The 18,412-nt window shown below is 38.1% G+C and overlaps 1 long non-coding RNA gene across 1 annotated transcript in view; it reads right to left on the bottom strand.

Moving 5' to 3' along the window:
* Positions 1-2,381: 2,381 nt before the first annotated feature.
* Positions 2,382-18,412, bottom strand: part of LOC122440097 — a 73,044-nt gene continuing 57,013 nt past the window's right edge. The window contains exons 5-7 of the long non-coding RNA XR_006269046.1: positions 15,844-15,893; positions 11,377-11,419; positions 2,382-3,051 (exon numbers count right to left, since the gene is read on the bottom strand). This is a non-coding gene — a long non-coding RNA (uncharacterized LOC122440097). The remainder of the gene's footprint in view (positions 3,052-11,376; positions 11,420-15,843; positions 15,894-18,412) is intronic.

Here is an 18,412-nt window from a genome sequence, read left to right as displayed (position 1 = left end):
TCATTTCAGGTGTTCAGTTCAGTCCAGTTGCTCAGTCACACGCCAGGCCTCCCTGTCCATCACCAACTTCCGGAGTTTACTCAAATTCATGTCCATCGAGTCGGTGATGCCATCCAGCCATCTCATCCTCTCTCGTCCCCTTCTCCTCCTGCCCCCAACCCCTCCCAGCATCAGGGTCTTTTCCAATGAGTCAACTCTTCGCATGAAGTGGCCAAAGTATTGGAGTTTCAGCTTTAGCATCAGTCCTTCCAATGAACACCCAGGACTGATCTCCTTCAAGATGGACTGGTTGGACCTCCTTGCAGTCCAAGGGAATCTCAAGAGTCTTCTCCAACACCACAGTTCAAAAGCATCAATTCTTCAGTGCTCAGCTTTCTTTATAGTCCAACTCTCACATCCATACATGACCACTGGAAAAACCACAGCCTTGACCAGACAGACCTTTGTTGGCAAAGTAATGTCTCTGCTTTTTAATATGTCATCTAGGTTAGTCATAACTTTCCTTCCAAGGAGTAAGTGTCTTTTAATTTCATGGCTGCAATCACCATCTACAGTGATTTTGGAGCCCAAAAACATAAGGTCAGCCACTGTTTCCCCATCTATTTCCCATGAAGTGATGGGACCAGATGCCGTGATCTTAGTTTTCTGAATGTTGAGCTTTAAGCCAACTTTTTCACTCTCCTCTTTCACTTTCATCAAGAGGCTTTTTAGTTCCTCTTCACTTTCTGCCATAAGGGTGGTGTCATCTGTAAATCTGAGGTTGTACAGCAGAGTAACTCAATATTTTTATAGATGATGCTCCATTTAAAGTTACTAAAAAAATAATGGTTATATTTCTGTGAACTTTATAATATATCCTTGTTGCTTATCTTTTTTATACATAGTGGTTTGTACCCCTTAATCCCATACCCTTATCTTGTCCTTCCCCATTCCCTCTCACCACTGGTACCACTATTTTTATCTGTGAGTCTGTTTTTTTTAATATACATTTGTTTTACAGACTTCATATATAAGTGATAACACACAGTATCTGTCTTTCTGTGTCTGTGTCTATTTAATATTTAATAAAGCATATGACTCCCTAGGTCCATCTGCTCCTGCTGCTGCTGCTAAGTCACTTCAGTCGTGTATGACTGCAACCCCATAGACGGCAGCCCACCAGGCTCCCCCGTCCCTGGGATTCTCCAGGCAAGAACACTGCAGTGGGTTGCCATTTCCTTCTCCTAGGTCCATCTGCATTGTTGCAAACAGCAGAATTTCATTCTTTTTATTCATTCATTCATTCTTATTATTCAACTACTAGTTGAATAATATTCCATTCTCTGTGTGTGTGTGTGTGTGTGTGTGTGTGTGTGTGTGTGTGTGTGTGTGTATACACACGGCATCTCCTGTATCCCTTTATCCATTGATGAACATTGGGTTGCTTCTATATCTTGCCTGTTATAAATAATGCTACTTGGAATACTTGGGTGCATGTATCTTTTTGAATTAAGAGTTTTTGCTTTCTTCAGATATATACTCAGGGGTGGAACTGCTGGATCATATGGTAGTCCTATTTCTAGTTTTTGGAGAACCCTCCACACTGTGTTGTTACATTCCCACCAACAGTGTACAAGGGTTCCCTTTCCTCCACTCCCTCACCAATATTTGTTATTAGTAAACTTTACAATGATACCCATTCTGAGAGGTGTGAGGTGATATGTCACTGTGGTTTTGATTTGCATTTCTCTGATGGTTAGTGATGTTGAGCATCTTTCCACGTACCTGTTCACCATACACGTGTCTTCTTTGGAAAAATGTCTGTTCATGTCTTGTGCCCATTTTTTGACTAGGCTGTTTGTAGGTTTTTTGACACTGAGTATATGGTTGTTTGTATGTTTTGGATATTAACCCATTATCTTATCATATCATTTGCAAATATTTTCTCCCATTCATTAGGTTCTTCATTTCATTGATGGTTTCTTTTGCTGTGTAAAAGCATTTAAGTTCAATTAGGTCCCACCTGTTTATTTTTGCTTTTCTTTTTCCTCAGGAGAAAGACCCAAAAACCTATTGCTACATTCTATATCAGAATGAATTCCTTACATAATCTTCTAGAAGTTTTGTGGTTTTAGGTCTTATATTTAGGTCTTTAAACTATTTTTACTTTATTTTTGTATATGGTATGAGGAAATATTCTAATCTCAGTCTTTTACATGTAGCTATCCAGTTTCCCCAGCAACATTTATTGAAGAGACGGTCTTCTCTCCATTATACATTCTTACCTGCTTTGTCATAGGTTAAATGACCATAGGTACATGGGTTTATTTCTGGGACATGACACTAAATTTTGAAACACCATTAAATTTGATGATAAGAAAAATGCTTTTAGATTACAATATTCTGGAAGTACTATAATGACAACATAAATAATTAAGATTATACATCTGAAAGGTAGAGTAAAAAATATAATTGCTTGTATCTAGATGGCATAGATAGAAAACACAAAATGATCAACTAGAAAACTAGAAGAGAATGAGACTTCAAAGACTGGTTAAAGTTAATAATTTTTTTAATCAGCTTATTTCATATAAATAATGGAGATTTATAATATAAAACAAGAAAATCACAACAGCAACAATGTATTTTTCTTAAATGTATAAAAGCTATTAATGTTTGCATAATTACTAAAAGTGAGAAATATTAAGGGAAACTGATTTAATGTAAAGATATAAACTCTTGCTACTGAAGAAACATATGTTGAAAAAAATGTAAATTCTCCCTACATTAAAGCCAAATGTAATGCAATCACAATCAAAATCTCAACAAAATTATTTCTTGGCAAAGTTACCTATGTACTTATGAGAGAATATCTACAAACAATTAAAGCAAAGTTAAAGATAATGTTCTGAGAAAAGAGACAGAGTGTCTTCATAAGATATTAAAACATAGTAAAGCTTAACATCAGTAAAAGAGGGTGTTGGACTTCATCCAGGAAAGACAAAAGTGATTGGTGCTTATCTTTCTGGCTTACTTCACTCTGTATAATGGGCTCCAGTTTCTAGCCTCCAACTAATAGAAATAAATGGAAAAAAAAAGAAAGAAAGACAAAAGTGAAAAGTATCAACCATGCTCTCCCACTGTGAACTCTAAAACCAGACAAAACTTATGAAGTCACTGTTTTTAGGTATTCAACAACAGGCAACACAAAACAGATCATGGACAAAAGAAAAACATGTGAGGTGAGCCCCCTGTTACCTTTCCTTCCTGTTTTGAATCCTTCTCGGGACTGTGAAACAAGAAGTGGAACCCAAGCAGAACAGTCTAACTGAGATGACTACAAGATCATGTTTAAATTTCAGCCAATCCATAAGAGAATTATCTTCTTGACCACTTCAGGCATTCATAAGAGACCACAAAAGATCATACATTAGTAATAATGCTGACAGACTAGAGTAGGACCATGACCTAGGATTAAGAACAAAACCAAAACATTCCCACACAAGTGACTCAAAAAAACAAACCCTGACAAGATCAAGAGGATATGCTAGAATATCACTGCCTTCATGAACAAAATTCAACATTCCCCCTACAACGTACAATTATAATTTCCAGCATATAATTAAAAAAAAATAAGCATTAAGAGAAAGGAAAATATGACTAAAAATTGCTAAATAAAATAGCCAATTAGAGGACTTCCATTTTCCAGGCTAGCATATAAGGAACTTACAAATCTCTACTGCATCCTAACAAGTTAAAAACTGAACAAACTGAAAAATCAACAACTCTTCTCAGATCTCCTTGGGAGGTCAAGTCACAGGGCAGACTGCTGTCCCCAACACTGGAGAGACAAACAGGTGGTTACAGAGAAGCATTAACTTACTAAAGCTGAAACCCACAAACAGAAACCTCCATGAGGTCCAGTGCCAGGACAGTCAAAACTGAACTTTAACACAGGAACTGCCAAACGCTCAGTGCAGACAAGGCTGAAGAGTAAAAACTCCAGAGAAGAAATGAGGAAGGGAAGCTCTCACACTCTTACTTTAATTACTTCCTGTAATTCCACCAGGTTTCCACAGTAAATATTGAAGAGAAAGTCCTCTTAGGCTTCTGGCATGGGAAGGGAGAAAGCAGTCATTTTGAAATATGCCAGAGCATTCTCTAATTTTTAACCACACTAGCCCTCCTCACCATAAACTACCTTATCAGTGCCTAACCAACCTGGAGGAAGGAAATATTCCAGTTCAGCCAGCCCTAGCTTTTCCACAGGAGGGAAGGGAAATCCTGGATTTCAGAGCCCCTCGGTCATTTGGGCCCACTTAAGGCTGGGGAAAAAAACTGATAAGCACTTAGGAAGTTCACATCCCAGGGCCACTGGCTCACTAAAAACCTGAGATATACTCTTAAGATGAACAAATGCTTCTCTTACCTCCACACCTTTCCACCACATTACTAAAAACCTATTAACAAGTGTTCCTTTCAGTTCGCACATCACGGAATAATATTCATAATCACTTAAATATCAACGGTACAAACACCAATTAACTGTATTGGTATTACAATTGTATTGGGACTGTCAGAGTGGATAAAAAATAAGACCTAATTATACGTTATCTACAAGGAATCCATTTAAAAACACATATATAGGTTAAAAGTAAAGGGGTAGGGAACAGCAACAACAAAAATCTATACTTATACACACCATGTTAATACAGCTCCCCTGGTCCTCAGCAGTAAAGAGTCTGTGTGCCAATGCAGGAGACAGAGATTCAACCCCCTGGGTTGGGAAGAGTCCCTGGAGAAGGAAATGGCAACCCACTCCAGTATTCTTGCCTGGGATATCCTACGGACAAAGCAGTCTGGCAGACTACAGTCCACAGGGTCACAAAAGAGTTCGACTCTTTTTGTGGAATGACTTAGCAACTAAACCACAAAAACTATGTTAATACTAATTGAGAGAAAGTAGGAATAGCTATATTAATTTCAGACACAGCAGACTTCAGAGTAAGGAAACTTATCAGGGATAAAGAGAGCATTCCATAATGATAAAAGGGTCAATTCTCTAAGAATATACAGTTCTTAATGTGTATGTGTCTGGCAACAGCATCAAACTATATAAGGCAAAAACTGACAGACCTGCAAGGAAAAATAAATTAGCTCACTATGATAGTTGGAGACTTAAACATCACTCAGAAATGGACAGCTACAGCAGGTAGAAAATTAATAAGAACATAGTTGAACTTAAAGAAGATATCAATCAACTGGATATAACTGACATCTATATAACACCACTCCTTCTAGAATCAGCATAATATGCCTTTTTCTCAAGCTCACATGGAATACTCACTAACAGAGATCACATTCTAGGCCATAAAACACATCACAACAACTTTAAAAGAATATAAATTATTCTATGCCTTTTCTCAGAGCACAATGGAATTAAACTATAAATCAATAAAAGACATCAGGAAAATCCCCAAATACCTAGAGATTAAGCGACATATTTCTAAATAACACAACTGGTCAATGATGAAATCTTAAGTTTTAAACACTAAATATGAAAAGTTTTTAATTATCAAAATTTGTGGGATGTGGCAAAAGTAGTGCTTAGTGGCAATTTTATAGCATTGAGTGCATATATTTGAAAAGAAGATAGGTCTAAAATCAATAATCTAAGCTTTTATTTTAGGAAACTAGCAAAAGAAGAGAAAATTAAATTCAAGGTGAGCAGAAGAAATAATTTTCTTTGAAAAGATCAACAGAATTGATAAGCCTTCAGCCAAGTTAATTAAGAAAAAAGAGAGATGACACAAATTCTAATAATAGAAATGAAAGAAGTGACATCACTATAGATCCCACTGACATTAAAAGACAAAGGAATATGAACAACTGTGTCTACAAATTTGATAACCTAGATGAAATGGACTTATTCCTTGAAAGATGCAATCTTCTCAAATGGACACAAGGATAAATAAATAATGTGAATAGGCTTACATCTGTTACAGAGACTGAATAATAACCTTCCAAAACAGAAAGCATGAGGCCCAGATGAATTCTACCAAATAATTAAGGAAAAAATAATATCACTTCTCTACAATTTCTTTCAGAATGTCAGAGAGAATACGTCCTAACTTATTCTATGAGGCCAAAATTATTCTAACACCAGACCAAACAAAGACAATTAAGGAAAAAAAAAAAAAAAAACTGCAGACCAGTAACTCTCATGACCATACCCTTAAAGATCCTCAAAAAATTTTACTAAACTGAATCCAACAAGGTGTAAAAAGAATCATATACCCATAACCAAGTGAGTTTTATCCCATGTATCCAAACCTGGTTCAAAATTTTAAAAATATATCAATATAATCCTCACATCAATAGGTTAAAGAAGAAAAATTACATGATAATAGATGCAGAAAAAGCATTTCACAAAATCCACACACACTCATAAAAATCCTCAGCAAGCTAGCAATAGGAAATGACTTCCTCAACCTGATCAAGAATATCTACAAAAAACCTATAGCTAATATCATACCTAAAGTTAAGAAAAACAGAAGTTTTTCCATTTTTATTAGGACAAAGGCAAGGATATCCATCTTATTACTCCTTTTCAACATTTTACTAGAGGTCTTATGTAATAAAATATGACAAGAAAAGGTTTCCCTGGTGGTGCAGTGGTAAAGAATCCACCTACCGATGCAGCCGACATGGGTTTGATCTCTGATCTAAGAAGATGCCACGTGCCATGGAGCAACTACGCCCATGTGCCACGACTATCGAGCCTGTGCTCTAGAGCCTAGCAGCCACAATAGTGGGCCCATGTGCCAAACCACGGAAGTCGATGCACTCTCGAGAGACTGCCCTGCAACAGGAGAAGCCGCTGCAGTGAGAATCCCATGCATCGCAACTAGAGAAGAGCCTGCACAGCAATGAAGATCCAGCACAACCAAAAACAAATAAAAGACAAGAAAAGCAACTAAAAGGCGTGTATAGAGTATACAGAAATACATTATATATATAAAGAAGGAAGAAACAAAACTGTATTTACAGATTACATAGTCATAAATGTAGAAAATCCCAAACAAACAACAAAAAATCAAAACAAAACCCTTTTGGAACTGATAAGTGATTACAGTAAAGTCTGGGGATAAAAAGCTAATATACAAATATTAATTTTCCTGCATACCAGTAATGACCAAGTAGAATTTAAAATTTAAAATGTAAGACTGTTTCCACTTGCGGCTCCCCCCCAAAATGAAAGCTTTAGGTATAAATCTAACAATATATGTATAAAATTTATATGAAGAAAATTACACAATCCTCATATGAGAAATAGAATTGAGTAAGTAGAGAGATATTCCATTTTATGAAAATGGATATCATGAGATCCCAAAAATAGGAAGATTCAAAATTGTGAAGATGTCAGTTCTTCATAACTTGATATACAAAAAAAAAGAGTCACTCAGCATGTCCAACTCTTTGCAATGCCAAGGACTGTAGCTCACCGGGCTCTTCTGTCCATGGAATTCTTCAGGCAGGAATACTAGAGCGGTTGCCATTCCCTCCTCCAGGAGATCTGCCCAACCCAGGGATCAAACCCAGGTCTCCCACATTGCAAGCAGATTCTTTACCATATGAGCCACCAGGTAAGCCCATGATATATAGATTCAATGCAATCTAAATCAAAATTCTATCAAGTTATTTTATGGATAGCAACAATTTCTGAAGTTTACATGGAGAGGCAAAAGATCCACAATACCCAACACTTACTATAAAGCTGCAGTATTCGAGACAACGTGGTACTGGCAAAAGAACAGACAAACAGACCAATGGAATAGGACAGAAACCCCACGAAAATATAGTCAACTATTCCTTGACCAAGGATCAAAGGCACTACAATGCAGGAAAGATAACCTTAACAAACAACGCTGGACCAACGGAACATATATGTGTCAAAAAAAAAACAATCAGTGTAGACACAGATCTTAAACATATCACAAAAATGAACACAAACTGGATCAGAGGTCTACATGTAACAAGTAAACCTACAAAGTTTCTAGAAGATAACATGAGAGAGAAAATCCAGATGACCTTGGGTATGGTGATGACACTTTATATACAACACCAAAAACATGATCCATGAAAGAAAGTTAATAAGCTTTGCAAAAGACAATGTCAAGGCAATTCCCCGGCAATCCAGTGATTAGGACTCTGCACTCTCACAGCTGAGGGCCCAGGTTCAATCCCTGGTAAGGGAAGTAAAAGACTAAGCTGTGCAGCCAAAAAAAAAAGAAAAAGAAAATGTCAAGAGAATGAAAAGTCAAGACATATATTAGAGGAAAGTATTTTGCGAAGGACACAAACTGATACAGGACTGTCATTCAAAATATACAAAGAACCCTTAAAACAATAAAAAAGAAATTTAAAAATCAACCAAAACCTTAACAGATCTCTCATCAAAGAAGACATACAGATGACAAATAAGCATATGAAAAGACGTTCCACATCATATGCCACGAGGTAAGTGGATATTAAAAGAACAATGATATATCACTTTCTGCCTATTAGAATTGCCAAAATTGAAAACACTGACACCATCAAATACTCAGAAGGATATGGAACTACAGGAATTCTCATTCATTGCTGGTGGAAATGCAAAATGGACAGTGTGGAAGAGAGTTTGGTGGTTTCTTACAAAACTAAATATTGTCATATTTATGCTATATGATCCAGCAACCATACTTCTTGATATTTATGCAAATGACATGGAAACTTATGTCCATACCATAGCCTGTCCATGAATGTTTACATCAGCTTTAGTTATAATTTCCTAAATTTGGAAGAGATCAAGATTCTCTTTGGTAGATAGATAAACAAACTGCAGTACATCCAGATAATAGAGAATTACTCATCTCTTTTTTAAAAAATGAACTATCAAGCCAGGAAAACACCTGGAAGAATCTTAAATGAAGTATCCAGGCAAGTCGGGTGAAGAGGGAGGTGGGAGGGGGGATCGGGATGGGGAATAAGTGTAAATCTATGGCTGATTCATATCAATGTATGACAAAACCCACTGAAATGTTGTGAAGTAATTAGCCTCCAACTAATAAAAAAAAAAAAAAATAAAAAAAAAAAAAAAAAAAAAAGAATACTGGAATAGGTAGCCATTCCCTTCTCCAGGGCATCTTCCCAACCCCGAGATCAATGCCACATCTCCTACACTGCAGACAGATTCTTAACCATCTGAACCAACAGGGAAGCCTTAAATGAATGGTATCATTTTAAAAAGGCAATTCAAAAAGGCTACATACTGTATGATTCCAATGATATGACATTCTGGAAAAGGCAAAACTATGCAACAGTAGAATGTTCAGTGGTTGCTGGGGCCTGGGGGTTAGGGAAAGGATGAATAGGTATAGAGGATTTTGAAGGCAGTGAAACTATTCTGCATGATACTATAATGGTGGACACATGGCATTATACATTTGCAGAAGCCCAAAGAATTTACAACACCAGAAATGAACCGTAATGTACACTATAAACTCTGGGAGATAGTGATGTGCCACTATAGGCTTATTACCTGCAACAAACGTGCTATTTTTATGCAGAATATTCATAGCTGGGGACGCTGTTACTATATGGGGCATGTACTTCATGGAAAGTCTCTCAATTTTTTTGTGATTCTAAAACTGCTCTAAAGGTCTTCGCTGGTGGTCCAGGTGTTACGAATCCACCTGCCAATGCAGGGTACACAGGTTCAACCCAAGGTCCAGGATGATCCCACATGCCAAGAGGCAACTAGGCCCATGTGCCACAACTACTGACCCCACGTGCCCTACAGCCCGTGCTCTGCAACAAGAGAAGCCACTGCAATGAGAAGCCAACGCACAACTAGCCAGTAGCTCCACGCGCCACAACTAAAGAAAGCCCCCGCACAGCAGCAAAGACCAACTGCAGCCCAAAATAAAAATTTTTAACAAGAGTACAGAAGATATAAAAGATGTGAACAACACTACCAACCATTTACTTAACTGACACTGAGGTAACACTATACCCAACATTCTTTTCAAGTGCAAACTATGGATTCACTAGATCAAACCATATGCTGTGCATAACAAGTCCAATAAACATCATTTGAAGGCTTATCAAATATGATCAACAACAATGGAGGTAAGTTAGAAAGTAACAGTAGCAATACGATTTCTAGAAAAGTTCCAAATATTTAGAAATTAAGGAACATATCTCTAAATAACCAATGGGTCAGTAAAGAAATCACAAAGGAAATTAGCATATATCTTGAAATGAGTAACGAAAATATTATACATCAATTTGTGGGATACAATGAAATAGAGCATTGAGTAAAATCTATCATTTTAAAAAGAATAAAAATTTAAAATACTATGCTACCTTAACACAGAAACATAGCAAATTAAACCTAATGTAAGCAGAAGAACAAAGATAAAGAGCAGAAATCACTGAAATAGAGAAAAATCAACAAAGATAAAATTGGTTCTTTAAAATGATTAATAAAATGATAGTCCTCTAGAAAAACTGATGAAGAAACTAAAAGAAGACACAAAATATCAATGTCTGGACTGAAAAATGTATCATAAGATCCAGCATATTTTAAAAGGAAAAAATTACAGTAAGTGCTAATTTGAGTAAGTCCTTGAAAAAGCAACTTATCAAAACTGACCCTGAAGTAATTGAAAATATGAGTATTTCTATATCTATTAAATTTAAGCCTTTTCACAAAGAAAACTCCCTAAGTTGGCTTCACTGGTGTGGTGAGTTCTACCAAACATTTACGGAAGAAACATTACAAGTGACATACCAATCTTCCAGAAAATCACACAAGAATGTGCCAGTACTAGCTTGATACCAAAATCAAAGACATTTCGAGGAAAGGAAACTACAAACCAAACTGCCTCACGAACAAAGACATTAAAAGCCTTAGTATTAGCAAATTAGATTCAGCACTGTAATAAGCCTGAGCTAGGAAAGTTTATCCCAGGAATGCAATTTGCCAGAGTTTGTTTCATTTTTTTTTTTTTTTTTCAGGAAGGAGGAAAGAGGTGATATGGGCAGTCTTAGACTGTTGGTGGGAATACAAATTGATAAATCTTTTCTAGGAAATAGCTTTCCAAAATATATCCAGTAATAACAACAACAACAGAGCTATCAGTAATGAACCACTTCATACTATGTATTCACACACTGGACACTACATTACCCACTCATGTCATTTCATTTTCACAACAAACTTCAAATAGTAGTTTCTTTTTTATTATCCTCCTGATTTTAAAAATTAAGATTAAGTAGAGGAACTGAAATTCAGACCCAGGCAAACTGATTCCAGAGCCTATGATCTTCATTAAGTATATATTTATAACCTACCTCAACAGTTAAATGCACGTCATCTTCAACCCAAACAGAAATTCTAAAAAGAAAAAAAAAAATTCTCTCATTTAATAAAGAAAGAAAAAAAAAAGAAATTTTAAAAAGAGAGAGAGAGAGATGTTAAAACATAACTGAAAAAGGGAAGAGGTATGCACAAAAATTATAACATTATATTTAATAGTGAAACTTACATACCCATCAATATGGAACTGGTTATATCAATTTGGTTGATATATCCATTAATATTACATAGCCTTTTAAATAATGGCATAGAAATTTACTGAAAATATATCCATATTACTTCTTAAAAACAAGTTACAAAGTTTACTATGATCTTATTTATATGAAATTTCAGACCCACAGTATAGGTGTATATATGTATGGTGAAATGATCGAAAACATTCACAACTTGCATTAGCATGAACCAAGTTTAACTCTCTTTGACATTTTTGGATTGCTTGAAATTTTGGCAACATATTTTTAATGAAAGCCTATGACAGCATGAATTTTGGATTAAGAGTTCAGTTCATATCACAGCTTGTGCTGGCAATTTTTAAAAATCTCTCTTAACATTCAGATTCTTCACTTATAAACAAGACAGTAACATCTAACACATATACCTCTTTTGAGGCATAAATTGTATCTATAAAGTGCTAATACAATGTTCTGTAAATGGTAAATCAATTTGCCTAGAAAAGCTTTTCACACAACCTAGCTGAATTTCCAAACAAAACTTGAACAGCTAAGGCTATTAAAAACTTCCACCAACCCAGATTCCCAGACACAGGTCAAGTAAAGCTAGAACAACAGAGTATTTCTTGCCCTGTAGGAGAAAGATCTCCATAGGCAGCTCAAAATATACAAACCTATACCTGCTCTGAAACAGAGTAATGTGGGGCTGGTGCCACTGAGGAACACTCTGACAATTTTTTGGCTCATCTGTTCCCGTAAGTTGTCTATTACAGCTGAACAACGTGTGTTCCTGTATGCTGTTAAGTTACCTAAAATATCCACATCACACATATGCCCAATAATGCAATTTCCGGAGTATGTAAATTTAGCAATTTTAATAAGCACCAACAGATCCTGTTCCTCAGTAACCTGATGCAGTGTAAGAAGACAGCACAACCATAAAAGAGAGACATCTAGACACTCAGTGCCGAAACGGATTAGGAGCAGTGACAGAGCTACACACTGGTCTCTCTCCTTAGTCAAAAACTCTCATTAAAATAAATGAGCCTGCTCATTTGAGAAGGAAGGAAAAAACAAACGTTTGGGGCATCAAGTTGGAAGAGCAGTTCAGTTCCTGCTCATCAAAAGGAATAGAAATCCTTATCCTCCAACATCCACAGCTACAGATCAGATTCAACCAATCTCTCCTTATTAATGTTCTTATTAAATGTATTCTGTCCATCTGTGTTCAAGCTCATCTTGTGCATTCTGAAACATGATTCTCTTTTTCATGTATGAAATAATTAAATTTGTTTATCTCCCGGCTAGCACCGAGCTCAGTTGAAAGTAGAGGATAAAGATTTTGCTGATGGTGTTGTGGTCAACTAGTAAATTTAAAATTCTCCTCACACAGTTAACATTCTGGCTATCTGCTGCTCTTCCTTTATTTCTAATCCCAAAGCTTCCGGTGCTCTTCACATGATTTGGTGCACTGCCGAGCACCACGGAAGATCTGCTTGCAACGTAAGAACATGTGGAGAAATTATGTGTTTTTGTCACACCCTATTAAACGGTATTCAAAACACAATGCCCCAGAAACTAAATTGATTGTAGGTTTTATAACCCTTTTCAGGGTAATGGAAACAATTCAGGACCATGAAAGAAAGCATAGCCAGCGCAGCTGTGGGAATCTTAAGACTGCTCAGCTCAGCAGTTCTGTCCTGGCTTTAGTAGTTGGATTCCAATATTCTAGAACTTTGACAGATCATTCCACATTAATAGCTACAAAGTTTTCCACATTTCTGGTAAAATAAGTGTTTCTCTTGACTGACTCTGAATTGTGTTTGAGGCTGGAAAATGTCCACAGGTATGAAGACAGTTGCAAACCACTATGATATTATTATGTGTGTAATATTTTTCTGCTCTTTTTATGTTCCCAGCCCCAGCATTATGGTCAAAGCTCAAAAACCAGGAAGCACCAAGTTAAGAGAGACACTGCTTTTCTATTCCTTTAGGTCTCACGTTGGTGTGACTCTTCCAGCTGTGGATAGAAGGAAATACTTCAGCTGCAAGCCCATGATTCAGTGGTAACGGAATCGCAGGGCTGGTTTAATGTGTTTAAAAGGAGTATGTTCTCTCTCAAGGTGACCAGTAACCCCTAACTCCCAAGCCGCCTGGCAAAGCAATGCCTTGATCCTGTCACCTATCATAAATGATCACTCACTCAGTCATTACCTGCACTGCATGCTGCTCCATCAGAAAAACATCTGTGAACATTATTTGACAAATTGATTGCTAAATGAGCCATTAGCTGAAGGGGCTTTCAGATTGCCTCTAGGAAGCCAAGTGAGGCTGCACAAGAAAAACGCTTACAGATGCAAAGCAGCGACTACCCAGGGAGAAAGAACCCTGGTTACCAGTGCTCCAGGGAGGGTGAGGGGACCAGTGTGGGAAAGGGGGCAGAGAAGTGGCCATAAACCACCTCCTGCAAAGAAAATCCACCTTGTCTAAAGGAAGCTGTTTATTAGAAGCAGTAGTAAAACTGCTTAATACCCCCCCAGGCCTCAGGGGAGAAATCTAAGCCTTTGTGAACCGAGAGAGAGAGAAACGTCGCCAGTGGTGTGCTTGTCAGGAGAGGTAGGAAAGCAACCTTACTCATTTCACCAGCCCTGCTTGCCAAGAGCCCACAGGTGGGCAGTTTCCTATTGTTCTGACAGACAGCCAGATACCTCAGTTTAGCATTCATCCTCTCCTCCCGCGAGCGGGAGAAAACAGCTGTCTCCCTGGCTCAGGATACAAGGAGTGGAGAGACAGGAAGAGAGAGACAGAAGGAGACGCATTCTTCTCTATTAGCATAAGGGGCAAGGCTTTGTTTGATTCATCACTGAAAACACATGGTCTTCCTGGGAAATGCATTCCATGTGAGTAGTTTCCTCACAGTGGCGCCAAAAATAGCCTTCACACGGTACATTGAAACTTAAAAGTAAATAAAGGCAGAAAGATGCCTACATTAAATTATGTCAGACCAGTAAGAAGTCATCATACACAAAAGCCCTTAAGGAAATGCCTTTTATAAATCATGCGGGCTTCATGCTGCTGACAGATGTTTGTGATTTTAAAAATATATCATAATCCTTGAAAAAAGAAAGAAGTTATTTTGATCCAAATGATGTGTTTTCCTGTCTCGTGTGGAATGGAAGCTATTCCAGTGCCAAATTCCCTCAAGAGGAGAAGGAAAAGCCCAGAGGACTTAAGGAAAGCCAGATGCAGTAGTAGCTGGGAGACCTTCAGACTGCAGTTCTAAGTTTCCTTTGGGGGTGATATTAAAGGCTCGTGGTAACCGGCTGAGGCAATGTCACTAGGTACATTCCCGTGACAGTCATAAGAACCAGACATCTGTGCTGAATCTATGGCTCGCTGGATTGAAAAGTTGTTGAATACCAATAAAATCTATGCCGCTGATATTTACAAGGGAGAAAACGCGGCCATTACCACAATATATGAAACTTGAGAACCGCTGGCTCTCTCCCAAAGCCCAGGTATTTTTCTAATAAAATAAGCCATGAACTTCAAACAACTCTAAACTCAGGACATTAGGGTACAATCACAGACATAACCCCTTAGGCTTACACTGTAACACACTAACCCAATCCTGTAATAATAACACAAGCCAGAGGGATTGAATTACCCACCAAACCAAGCCAATTCTAAGTTCAAAGCAGAGGGTCTTCCATCCAAGAGCCTACTTTAGGAGCAACACAGTTTAATCCACTTACTTCCTTTACCAAACCGAAACATTACAATTCACATGCCTGATAAATATATTCTTAAGATTTCACGTACTTTTTTCCATGTTCCGTTGAGAGAGCAGAGACAAGTCCTTCCACCGTTCACACAGACAGGGCTCAACTGGCTTGCTCTAGCTTTGCTGTCCAAGTCAATAAAGCACCAGGTGGGATGAGGAGAAGAGGTGAGGGTCAGCATAAGCAAATTCTACTTCAGTTGTTGAACTAACTGTCTTAAGCCCAAGATGGAGCTGCTTCTGCCCCGGGGCCCACGTCACCAAACACTTCGCAACACGTGTAAATGCATCACGTGACCAAAAACGCACGCAGCCTACGGCGTGAGCCACTCCCCAACACCAAGCCAACTTCGCGCCTTCTCACTTCAAGCAACTACGTGACCGCGTGGCCCCAGCCAATCAGATAGTTTCTATTTGTCTCCTAGCTGTTTTGTATTCCTTACCCTGTTAAACCTGGAGAAGGAAATAGCAACCCACTCCAATATTCTCACCTGGAGAACCCTGTTAAAGCTTCCCGCTTTCCTCTTCATCTTGCAATTCTCTGAAAAAAGAAGGTTGTCCGCGACGTGAAGTGTTAAGTAAAACATTTTACATCACCTAAATTGTCTTCCCCTTTCTTTTTTTTTAAACAGGGAGAAATGTTGATTCTACGTCTCCTTTGAATCTTCCAGGGGATTGTATTCCTAATTAAAGGGAGAGAAAATCTTTCCACATAATGCGTGTCTCAGATGGAATTGTTAGATTGGTTAAAAGAATGTAAATTATGAAAAAGAATGATTGCTAAATATGCCATTGAATCGTATGTGGTACTTTCTGAAATGGAAGCATTTTCATGCTTTAAAACATTGAGGCATTTCTTCTTTTGGCTAACGTGGAGTAACAGGGACCATATACCTTCTCTTACAATTAAACATAAAATGGAGATTGCACTTGAAAATTCCTTGAGCAGACAGAACCATTTAAGCCATGTAAACAAAACTGAACATATCTTATTACATGACCATTAAGTGAAACCTCTTATTACATGAACATGTTATTTCTTATAAATGCCACATAAGACAATAAATGCCGTAAATGACAATCATAAAAAAAATTTAAGTCATCTTCCTAAAAATGAAATGAGGTAATCACTTTTAGGGCCTCCCTGCTGGCTCAGTGGTAAAGAACCTGCATCTGCCAATGCAGGATACATGGGTTCGATCCCTAGGTGGGGAAGATCGCATGGAGAAGGAAATAGCAACCCACTCCGGTATTCTTGCCTGGAACAATCAGAAGGAACCAGGCAGACTACAGTCCATAGGCTAGAGTCCATGGAGTCGCAAAAGAGTTGGACAGGACTTTGGGACCAAAACAACAACAAAACAATAAATCACTTTTAACCTATCTCCTCTGATCTGGAAACCCTGGTTGTAATAACCAATCACTGGAAAGAGTAACAGCTTCCTCATTTTCACTTTATAAACCATCCTGTTACTTCAGCCCCTGAGCTTCAGATCAGTCTTTGACTTTGAAAGCTCCCAGTTTACCAACTCTTCTTATATGGACAATAAACTCTTACTAAGTACTATCTATTGATTAGTGGTTTTAATTTCGCTATTCCTGGATTTTTACAGTTTCTGGTATCAGAAGAAGGACCCAAGGAAAACTCCCAAAGATTCTGAGGACAGTGAGTAACTAGGTGTCAATATTCACAGAGCCCACTGATTCACTGCTTTCTCTCAGATCCGGGAGTTCGAGGGTCTCTCTTGGATCTGAGCTCCACTCTCTGTGCTCTGCGCTGTCTGACTTTATTGTGCATACCTGTATTTTGTTTGGTGATACTTCTTAGTAAGTCTTCTTACTCTGTTCCAAAGAGAAGAAATGTGATTGCCTGTGGTTGGTAACAGCTGTTGGAAAAAGGGCCCCTCATAGTTAAGATGGTTTAGGGATACTAAAGGCAACATGGGTTCCACCTGGTAAAAAACTCTGCCTCTCTCAAAAACTGCTTCCTATAGGTATAACCACTGAAGATCAGGATATTGTGTCTTTTTGGAAAATGGGTAAACTTTTGGATCATTCGGAATTGCAGTGGCCGCTTTGGGGGAACTTGGACTTAGAAACTACTGATGAAGGGGCACCCTTTAAAAGAGAAAATCTTAAACCCCCTTGGAGACACTGGAATGCATTCTTTGATTGGTATAAGTGTGTGCATGCTCAGCTGCGTCTGACTCCTTGTGATCCTATGGACTGTAGCCTGCCAGGCTCCTCTGTCCATGGGATTCTCCAAGCAAGAATATTGGAGTGAGTTGACATGCCCTCCTCCAGGGGATCGTCCGGACCTGAGGATCAAACCCACCCATGTCTCCTGCATATCCTGCACTTCAGGCAGTTTCTTTACTGCCGAGTCATTGGAAAAGCCAATTATTAATACAGATGCTTTTAAAAGAAAAATGACTCCAAAAATAGCTTATCTAAAAGAAGACTGCCTTAGGTCTTAGACCCGATTATATCTGTTTTTGTTTTTTGGGTTTTTTTGGCCACGCCACACAGGATGTGGAATCTTAGTTTCCTGACCACATAGGTGCTACATGCCTATGTGAGTGACCCCCAATAAAATACCTGGACACAAAGGTGAGCTTCCCTGTTTAGCAACACTTCACATGTGTCACAAATCATTGCTGGGAGAATCAAGCATGCCCGTGTTCAACTCCACTGGAAGGGGATACCTGGAAGCTTGTTTCTCCCGGATTTCACCCCTGAGCTTTTTTCTTTTGCTGATTTTGATCTGAATCTTTTCTCTGTAATACATCACAACTGTAAGTATAAGTACCTTTATGAGTACTGGTGAGCCATCAAGCCTGAGGCTGATCCTGAGACCACTGATGGGGAGGGCCACAAAGATATCTCCTCATTCAACCAGATGGCTCTCCAAAAGTTTGTTCTTTAATTGCTTATTCATTCTTCAGAAAATACTTGAGTCAAAAAAACAACAATAAAGGGTGGTTGGTTTTTCAGTTGCTTAAAAACAAACAAAACCACCCTCACTTAAATCATCGTGAAGTAGAAATAAAGCCAGTACAC

The sequence above is a fragment of the Cervus canadensis genome, chromosome 4, assembly GCF_019320065.1.
Source record: "Cervus canadensis isolate Bull #8, Minnesota chromosome 4, ASM1932006v1, whole genome shotgun sequence".
Lineage (NCBI taxonomy): Eukaryota > Metazoa > Chordata > Mammalia > Artiodactyla > Cervidae > Cervus > Cervus canadensis.
This window is presented reverse-complemented; position numbering and strand designations above follow the sequence as displayed.